The sequence below is a fragment of the Crocuta crocuta genome, unplaced genomic scaffold, assembly GCF_008692635.1.
Source record: "Crocuta crocuta isolate KB4526 unplaced genomic scaffold, BGI_CrCroc_1.0 scaffold218, whole genome shotgun sequence".
NCBI lineage: Eukaryota > Metazoa > Chordata > Mammalia > Carnivora > Hyaenidae > Crocuta > Crocuta crocuta.
The window spans coordinates 520,614-531,292 of NW_027533170.1; the positions used below are offsets into that span (position 1 = coordinate 520,614).

Consider the following 10,679-nt stretch of genomic DNA (forward strand, 5'->3'; position numbering starts at 1 on the left):
TCTCTCTCTCTCCTATAAATAAATAAAAAAAAAAAAACATTTAAAAAAATAAAAAAATAAAATATTATTTTCCTGCTCATCATCAAAATGATCAAAATATTAGTAAAGTCTAGTTTTCCAATATAGATGTTTTCCAGCAAAAGGGATGGGGAAATCTTTTCATTTACTCCTTTAGCAAATATTCACTTTCTCTTCCATGTGTAACCTGAGGAACTTCAATGAATACAAAAATGTAAATGGCATAGTAACACTCCAGTTTATGTGGCACAGGCATGAGAGGAAAATGTGCTTCCAGGTTAATTTTTTGTTCCAGACTATTTTAGTATCTTATCAAGCATCTCCTCCAAGGATGATTACAACATGTCAGTCTAGGAAATTATATCCAAAATGGTGAGCAAATTTCATGATAGTTGTTCTTGACTTATAAAATCATACTGGAGATACCTAAAAATTATAAAATTCTAAGTTTATTTTCTATATTTTAAATAAACTTTACTAGGACCAATCTAGCATATTGTCCTGCTAATAATATTTGAGAAGAAGAAATAAAACAAAAAACATGGGGGAAGAGCTCAGATGTCAAAAGAACAATGGAGAGCATTTTTCATGAACTGCTTAGCTTCAATCCATCTCAGACTTCGGGGCTGGTGTACATTTATGTTCAAGACTAACACTTGGATGACTATTCGATGGCAGCCTGCAGGGCCTCTGGAGATGGTGCAGAAGATGCCAGGCTGCACTTCCAATGCACCATCTTTCACAGCAGATGTTAAGTCCAAGACACCCTAGGGAAACATTAAGGCACTAGCTTCAGAGTTGGTACAGAGAAAAGGTACGTGTTCCATCTTTTAATAATATCCTCCCCAAGGCTCAAGGTCAGTTTTTAACACTTGCTGAGTGTTAAACTTCAGCTACATGTGCTACCAAATCCCCCAAATTATATGATGCATCTCTTTATAGAGTGAACAGAAAGCACTGGGGATTTGTAGAAAACAGTGCTGACCTGAAACCTGAAATCTACTTGAAATTGACTGGAAACTATTGCCACACAATCCCTGAGATATGAAAACAGGTATTTATGAGAATTTGAGGATTCATTTAGAAAAGAGGTTCTATTACACTCAGAAAAGCATCTCACATTCTACACTTCCACTCTACCATAGTTTTTTTATATTTCATACCAAAAGTCGCAATCTAATTTTCAGTAAATCAACTGCACCACATTAGCTGAGGCCCATTCTATACTGCCTTCTTGTTGTTGCATCATTTGAGGACCTCACAAATTTGTGGAAGTTATAAAACAGCAAAAGGACTGAAGCACTACAATATCAATATTGTATAATCAATATGGAACCAAATTCCAGACAATATACATCAAGGAGATCTTGGTTAGGGTGAATTCCAGGCAGAATAAAGAATATACCTCAAGATGCAGAAATAACAAAACAAAACCAGTTGTTCTTTTTACTGGGAGAGAAGTTATATGTTTGAGAAATAAGTTGTAAATACCAGAATAAGCATTATGAACTCACTTGGACAAATCTAGCAAAGTGTTAAAAAGAGTAAAAAGAAATGAAAGGAGACCAAAATGGATGAGCCAGTTAGAACACCTGCTTAGGTAATGCCAAAATGTAGCCTCTAATACCATTATGAGTATTAAGGGGGCACCTGGGTGGCTCAGTCAGTTAAGTGTCCCACATGATCTCCTGGTTTGTGAGTTCAAACTCTGTGCAGGACTCTGTGCTAACCACTCAGAGCTTGGAGCCTGCTCCAGATTTGTGTCTCCTTCTGTCTCTTCCCCTTTGCCCCTCGCACTATCTCTCTGTCTTTCTCTCAAAAATAAACATTAAAAAAATCTAGATGACTTTTTATTCGATCTTTTGTAGTGCTCTCTACTTGACCGAGTTAAAAAAAAAAAAAAACCCACAGGAATTAGGTATCTGAGTTTTAATATGATCCAATAATTCCACTACTACTTACCCAAAGAAAACAAAAACACCAATTTAAAACAGCATTGATTACAATATTTACATTATTACAATAGCTACAATATGGAAGAAAGCTAAGCATCCATCATTACACACACACACACACACACACACAAATATAGTATTAAGCAGCCTCAAAAAAGGTTAAGATCCTGCCATTTGTGACAACATGAATGGACCCAGAAGGTGTAATGCTAAGTGAAGTCAGACAGAGCAAACCAAATATCATATAATCTTACTCCGATATGGAATCTAAAAAATACAAATGGATAAACAAACAAAAAGCAGGATGAGACCCATAAATTCAGAAAACAAACTGGTGGTTGTCAGACACAAGAGGGATGGGGGACAAAACAAAATGGGTGAAGGGGAGTGGGTAGTACAGGATTCCAGTTACGGAAGGAATATGTAATGGGAATAAAAGGCACAGCAGAGGGAATAGATTCAATGGTATTATGACAGCATTGTATGGTAACAGATTGGTAGTGGTGAGTAGAGTATAAGATATAGAAAAGTTGAACTTTGTACACCTGAAACTTATGTAACATTATGTGACAAGTATTCTCCAAAAAATTAAAAACTAAATAATTTACATAGAAATAAATTATATTATTTCTAATGTATATTCTGATACAATTGCTAAATATTAAAAAAAATTGATAAAGTAAACAAAAAAACTGACTTCTGTCCCTAGGAGAAGACAGTTTGGGTCTTGGCCANGCCCCACATCAGGCTCTGTGCTGATCGCTCAGAGCCTGGAACATGCTTCGGATTCTGTTTCTCCCTCTCTCTCTGCCTCTCCTCTGCCCATGCTCGCTCGCTCTCTCTCTCTTTCTCTCTCTCTCTAATAAACAAACATTAAAAAAATAATTTAAAAAAAGTTATCTGGATTTTAAACTTTGCTCTGTCAGCAACTGGTTATTTAACCTCAGAAAAGTCCATCTTGCTGGCCCACAATTTCTCCACAGATAAAATAGAAGGTGAGGTTACTCAGATTCATTTAAGCATATATAAAAAGAATAAATAAATAAAAACAAAATAAAATAATACAATAACATAAAATATTTATCATATAATTACATTTTCAGAATCAGCAGAGATTTCTAATTTGTGCTATTTTGGTTTTGGTATTCAGAGTGATAATGATCCCTCGTTTTCCTTTATAGTAAGAGACTTAAGGATGCTTGCTGCTTTCAATGTCAACTTTTAAATACTTAGCTTCATAGTTGTTAATAAATACTCATTTCTTTCAAAGCACATTATTTTGCCCTGATCATTCTGCCAGTTGTGTTTTATTCTAGATTTCACTATGTCCAAGAGCTTTGCATCTTTACTAGCAGCATTAATATTCCATCATGAGTTATCACTGAAACTCATTATATTATACAAGCAAATCCACTTAAGGCATAAATGCATTTACAAAAGACACATTTAGCATGGAATATACTGGCACTCTACAATTAAGGTTCAGTCTCTTCTCAAAAATTATAACTATGAGAATAGTGCATGGTGAAGTTGGAAAAAGAATTTAAATTATGGTTTTTAATTTTAAGATCACAGATATACATACACACACGTGTTATCTAAAAGATATTTTTGCTACTCCACATCTGGTAGTAATCTGAGTCACAACTTCCTCTTGCTTGAGTTTGGCACTAACTGCTTTCTTAAAATGTTAAGCATAAGCTCTATGGATGGGTTCCAAAGTCAAATAGCAGATCCACTTAGATAAACTAACTAAAGTGTAAATGAATTACTGAGATTAAAGTAAATCTCATGGCACTCAGTTAATTATAAGAATAAAAATTCACATATTTTATATATACTGATTTTCTTTTTTAAGAAGAAAACAACAATTACAATAAATAGGCATAAATCTGGTTCAGGTTTTCCCAAAATATCAGAAATAACTAAATATTTATTTAGTTATTTATACCAATACATAAAAATGCAGTGTACCTCATGATATATACCACAACACTGGTGTGTCTTCTGTCACATGTAAGTTGACAGAATTGTTAAAAATCCCTTCTTTGAAACACAGGAAACAAAGTTACACCAAGCTGAACATACATTTCACTTGTACTAATTGAACTCTGTAAGGAAAATACCAATTTTAATAGTTAAAACAACTTTTCACTAGTTGCATAAGCTTAAGAACGAGACAGGAGGAAGGACTTGCTGTTTCTCGGGACACCTGGGTGGCTCAGTCAGTTAAGTGTCTAACTTTGGCTCATATAATGATTTTATAATTCATGAGTTCGAACCCCACATTGGGCTGTGTGCTGACAGCTCAGAGCCTGGAGCCTGCTTCGGATTCTTTGTCTCCCTCTCTCTCTCTGTCCCTGCCCCATTCGCACTGTCTCAAAAATAAATAGTGACAAAAAATTTTTTTAAAAATATTTTTTATTTATTTCTAGGAGAGAGAGAGAGAGAGACAGCGTGAGCAGGGGAGGGTCAGAGAGAGAGGGAATCACAGACTCTGAAACAGGCTCCAGGCTCTGAGCTGGCAGTCAGCACAGAGCCCGACGCGGGGCTCGAACCCACGAACCGCGAGATCATGACCTAAGCGAAAGTCAGACGCTCAACCGACTAAGCCACCCAGGCGCCCCTGTGACAAAAATTTTAAACAAGGAGATTTGCTGTTTCTCATGTGACTCTTCATCCCATTGTACACCTCAACATGAACTTCTTACTGGTTTTAGTGTAATGGTTTGATTTAATCTCAGTGTGTGAAAGTATAACATGTACAGCATCTTTACAAGATATCTCCATGTAGCAGCCAAATGACTTCAACATATTTTTGATCAAAACAAACAAAAACACCAATCTGACACCATGGTAAAGAAATTACAGGCTTTGTTGGAGTTGTTAAAGTCTTTGTATCTCCAACATAGTGCTCTCCCAAGGAATTTTCAATGGTAAGCCTGCTAACATGCTATTTTGTTTTTGTCTATCAGACTCATTTTAGAACAAAATTTGTACTATTGTGTAACTTAGCTACATGTGTTCTTCAAGTAGACATCCATGTATTTCAACTGACACTTTATATAGCACTCTGAGCACACACTGCTGTTGATTTCCTTTCCCTATCCCATTCTACAGTGCAGTCCCACAAAACTAAAATAATCTTTATGCTAACTTTGAAGACAATACTTGCAGATGCAAAGATGCAAATTCTCCCAAGCATGGGTACCAGACTTCCTAGTCCACTGAGCTGGAGGAACACAAAATGTGGAATTCTGAAGCTAAGACCAGAGACTCTGTGGTTGCACATAAGTTCCCAGACTGTGTATGACAGAGGACGCCTCATGTGCGTAGAGAATTAAAGCATTTGTCTACCTCCTGCATTTAGTCCTCTGGGAGGCATCTACTTTTTTTTTTATTTAATGTTTATTTATTTCTGACTGAGAGAGAGAGAGAGAGAGAGAGAGAGAGGCAGGCAGAGTGGGAGCAAGGAAGGGCAGAGAGGGGGAGACACAGAATTGGACCAGGTTCCAGGCTCTGAGCTGTCAGCACAGAGCCTTACAGAAGCCTCAAACTCACAAAGTGTGAAATCAAGACCTGAGCCAAAGTGACACTTAACCGACTGAGCCATCCAGGTGCCTCTTCTCTGGAAGTCTCCCAGGAGACCACCAGATCCTGCTGGGCACTGGGGAGCTCTGATGAGCAAAATTTCCAACACATCATGTGGTTTACAGACAATGGATTCTGCTCTTCTGACAGTAGAGACCGTGGTGTCTCTCGACCTCTTTTATACTCACCCTTCCCCTAGCCTTTGCTTCTATTAACTATTTGAAAATTAACTGGTTGGAAATAAAGGCTCTTCTAAATAACTCATGAGTTAAAGGGAAAATCAAAACAAATTGCAGATCACTTGAAGATAATACAAATAAATGTATTTCCTTTAAAACATAAGAACACTTTGTTCTGTGTATCTATTAAGAACTCTGAAATTACTCAGCAATTACGAGAAACAAGTACCTCTGGAGACAAGCTTCTAGAACAGAGTTCAAAAGCAAGGATTTTTATAGTCTTGAAACTGGAACATTCTAACCCCTCTTGAACTATAAAAGAATTCTGGTGAGAGAGGGCAAGATGGCGGAGAAGTAAGGAGCTCCGTACTTGCACTCGCGCCCATACATCACACAGAAAAGATCTGAAGCCATTGGAAACCTTACAAAACCTGAGAGATTGGGAGACAAAGGACGCAGAATCCACTGAGAGAGCCTTCTAACGTGAGTGCGAACCGGGGAAGATAAAATCGGGCCGGGATCGGAGACTCCAGGGTGGGAGACGATCCCCCTCTACCCTCTACGGGGAGTGAGAGGGGAAAAGGAGAGAGTCCGAAACAGAAAAACCTCCGCTCGGGGGAGAAAAACCTCCCCTCGGTGCATAGAAAGACCGTACTTGCCAAATACCTGCACACCAGGTCCCCTCGCGCCAACTGGTCCTGGAGGGGGCTGAGCACACAAACTGCTTCTTTGTGCTGGCTCCTGGAGGCTGGACTTCAGAGTGGTGGCGCGCCTGCCACCATTGTAGCTCCCGGGCAGCTGGGGCCCCTGAAAGAGCCGCGCAGTCACCGGGCATCCGCGCCCCTGGCTGGCTGGAACTCGAGAGGGAAGGCAAAGAACTAAAAACTGGGAAATTAGCCTGTGAATTCGTGTTTCGGGTGACAAGCCATAGAGGGACCCAGTTTTCCTCACTCCAACGGGCTCAGGCTACGCGCACCCGGCAGGCAAGCCCCCGACCCAGAGAAGGAAGCAGCAATTCTGACTCCACCCCCGAGCTCCACAGGGGGCCTGGAATTGCCCGAGGGGGTTGCCTGGGAAGCAATTTCAGCGGGGCGCGCGGAGGGGGATTTGGAGATTGGAACGGGCCTGGGCTGAAGAGTGCAACCAACTTCAGCTGTGCCCCCGGTACGGGGATTTACACGCTCAAAAAAGTGAGGAGCAGCGCTTGCTTCAAGAAGGGACTGGAGCACTGTCACTCTCCTCCCCACAANTGATCAAAAGAGCTTTGGACTGAGAAATTCCAGGACCGCTATTGGAAAAGACAAAGTGTACTACAGAAGTAATAATTAGGTCTCAGCATAACAAATGGTGATCTCCAATCAAGAAAAGGAAAATAAATTTTATATGAAATATATAGCATATCATAGTTTATAATATGCATATTACATATTGTAATGTATAACTTTTATATGTTAATATTTTACTATTAATATGACTGAAACATTGATATGTGAGATAATAATTAAGTAGAGTCCTCTTACATTTTACTAAGTTGAAGTCATAAAAAACCTAGGGCTTTACACATAGTTTTTACCTTGTCAATACAGTGATATTTTGGTTGAGGGAGAAGGGTATAACGTTTTTTATTTAGCAGTTTTTTTCTGGATCTTTTTTAACTTTTAAATAATTAGATATGTGAAATGTGGACCTGGATTTGTATTACTGCAGCAGGTCTTACAAATATGAATGGTGGGCCTGTATTTATTATGCTATTTTTCAATCAAAATCTATTCAGTCAAAGAAAAAAAAATATGTGTGTTTTGTACTCACAGGTCATATTTTAACTGAAGAACATTTCTGAAGCATCACCACTACTTACTACCAGAACAGAACTCAGGATAAAAAACCAGTAAGAGACAAAACAAAGGAGAAAGCACAAATCAGTACTTGGTCTTCATTTTTTTATTAAGTTATTATCGTTAGAGGTTGTTCATATTGATGAACTTTCTCCTATATTTGTGAATGCAGTGGGGATAAATTTAATTTAAACATTTATTTCTTCAAAAGAAAATTTTTCTGAATGAAACCTGGATTTGGCAAATGGGCTTTACTCAATACAGATTTCTAAAATGAGATATTACATATTACTCATAAAAGTAATTTTAATACTATGAATAGTTTTTAAAGGAGTAGTTATGATAACTGCAGGGTGACTGTACTGTAACTGTAACATTTGTAAGTTCTTAGTAAGCTGAAGGCACACTAAAAATTCACACTGTTCTCTCTGAAAAAGTGTGTTGTAGGAACCCCATTCATCTGTAATTAAATGGTTCTATAAAAATAAAGTGATAGAAATAGTCATCTTCTTAAAAATCAGAACAGGTCCATATGCCAGAAGGACAATGCCTCAGTCACAGAGATTACAGACTTCTTCCTTTCTTCTTTCCTTCTCTCCTTCCTTCCTTTTCTTTCTTTCTCTTTCCTTTGTTTCTTTCTTTCCTTCCTTCTTCCTTCCTTTTTTACTTTTCTTTTATTCTTTTATCTTAGAGAGCAAGCACACACATACCCATGATAGAGAGATAGAGAATCCCAAGCAGGCTCTCATGCTGTCAGTGTTATTTAGAAGAGCCTCACATGGTGTTTGATCTCAACGTTGGGACCATGACTTGAGTGGAAATCAAGAGTCAGATGTCCAACCTACTGAACCACTCTGGCACCACCACTTCTTTTTTGAGATTACAGATTTTCTAAGACGCGTGTGGAAATAATGTCTGCCATGCAAATTGGGTGACACTTCTTAAGACATCGGACATTGCCTATATCAAGAATTTAAGGAGACCAACACCCATGTCCACCAAAGAAAACTTCAAAAGGTATAGTGATCAAACAAATATATATGTTCAACAATACCAATCCTAGAAATTTCAAATAACTCAATCAGCTTGAGATTTCAACCATTAATGGATGTAATGAAAAGAGCCACTTGAGGTTCTTTTCATTATCACTCACATGAGAGGCAGTAATGTGGCTCAAAAGGAAGTGACAAGAAGAATATCAAATGTCAGTTCAGAAGTTTGCCTAATCACAGATCCTTGGTGGAATACAAACATTACATTATGTTTTGGGGCACTAGTGGAGTTAGCCAGTTTTTAATAACTACTTCTATATATATATATATATTTGCCTTTAAAATGTTTTGGACAGGGTAGGGGTGGTGGCTGGGTGGCTCAGTCGGCTGAATGTCTGACTTTGGCTTCGGTCATGATCTCATGGTTCATGAGTTTAGGCCCTACATTGGGTTCTGTGCGGACAGCTCAGAGCCTGGAGCCTGCTTTGGATTCTGTCTCTCTCTCTCTCTCTGCCTCTCCCCCACTTGCTCTCTCTGTCCCTCTCTCTCAAAATAAATAGCCATTAAAAAAATTTTTTTAATGTTTTCAATGGGGTGCCTGGGTGGCTTAGTCAGTTAAACATCCTACTCTTGGTTTTAGCTCAGGTCATGATCTCATGGTTTCATGAGTTTGAGCCCTGCATCATGTTCAGCGCTGTCGGCTCGGAGCCTGCCTGGGATTCTCTCTCCGCCCCCCCCCGCNCTCTCTCTGCCCCTTCCCCACTCATCCTGTCTCTGTTTCTCTCAAAATAAATAAATAAACTTTAAAAAATAATAGGATACAAGACAGTACAATACAACGTTTTGGACAAACTGGAGGCTGGTATTGCTCCACTGTCTAACTGCGGCACCTCCCAAGTGGCATAAGGTCAAGATGGCACAACATACCTGGTGCACCTAAACAATAACCTTCTGTTTGTTCATGTACAGAAAGCCCCTGCAGGAGCTCCTTGCTTAAAAACAGTTGGGAAGATAGATAATGGATGCTTCCTTTGGGAGAGGCAATCTTCTAGCAGTGTACTAATATGAAGTTTTACAAAATGAATGCATCAATGTATAATCACACATTAGCCAATGGAAAAAACTACATGAGAAAAGCCACACACAGACAAACAGTGAAAGTCACATGAAGTCCAATGTAAACATCCATACTGCTGGAAAAGCTGATTCAATTTGATTTCACTTTTAATGTCTGGAAAGTGTTCTCTTCTCCACCAGTTTCCTAGAGTCTGCAGAAAGGACTGCTCTGCTTAATGTAAATGTGCATGCAGGTAGCCCTGACAGTAGGAGCTTCATGAGCCACCCAGGCACCCCTAATCTTGGGATATTTTAATGAAAGAAATAACAGATGGCTGCAGTTTTATGTACACCATTGCTGCTGGCTATAACACTGTTTTCTTAAAAAAATAGATACTTGTATACTTGGATAAAGGTAAACAAACATTTAAACATAAAATAAAAGCAATGTTGATTTAAATCTATTTTTTGGTCACAAATAAAATGGACGAGTATCACAGGCAAGTGATAGCTCAGGCCACCCTCATGATTCCATCTGAGGATAGATGCTGCTACACAGTGGAAAGGCTCTGTGACTGTTAGATTAATAGTGTTGCCACAGACAACGTGGCGGACTCAGGAACAGAATGAAGCCAGGAGCAGGACAGTATAGGGAATCCCATTAGGCAAACTGTAAGAGAAAAGTGTAAAGAGGAGCACCTGCATGGCTCAGTCAGTTGAGCATCTGACTTCAGCTCACATTAAGATATCACAGCTCATGNGGTTCTGTGCGGACAGCTCAGAGCCTGGAGCCTGCTTTGGATTCTGTCTCTCTCTCTCTCTCTGCCTCTCCCCCACTTGCTCTCTCTGTCCCTCTCTCTCAAAATAAATAGCCATTAAAAAAATTTTTTTAATGTTTTCAATGGGGTGCCTGGGTGGCTTAGTCAGTTAAACATCCTACTCTTGGTTTTAGCTCAGGTCATGATCTCATGGTTTCATGAGTTTGAGCCCTGCATCATGTTCAGCGCTGTCGGCTCGGAGCCTGCCTGGGATTCTCTCTCCGCCCCCCCCCGC

The 10,679-nt window shown here is 39.1% G+C and overlaps 1 long non-coding RNA gene across 1 annotated transcript in view; it reads right to left on the reverse strand.

The window, feature by feature from the left end:
* Positions 1-505: 505 nt before the first annotated feature.
* The window catches only part of LOC144216908 (uncharacterized), a 62,588-nt gene continuing 52,414 nt past the window's right edge, over positions 506-10,679 (reverse strand). The window contains exon 3 of the long non-coding RNA XR_013330789.1: positions 506-785. This is a non-coding gene — a long non-coding RNA (uncharacterized LOC144216908). The remainder of the gene's footprint in view (positions 786-10,679) is intronic.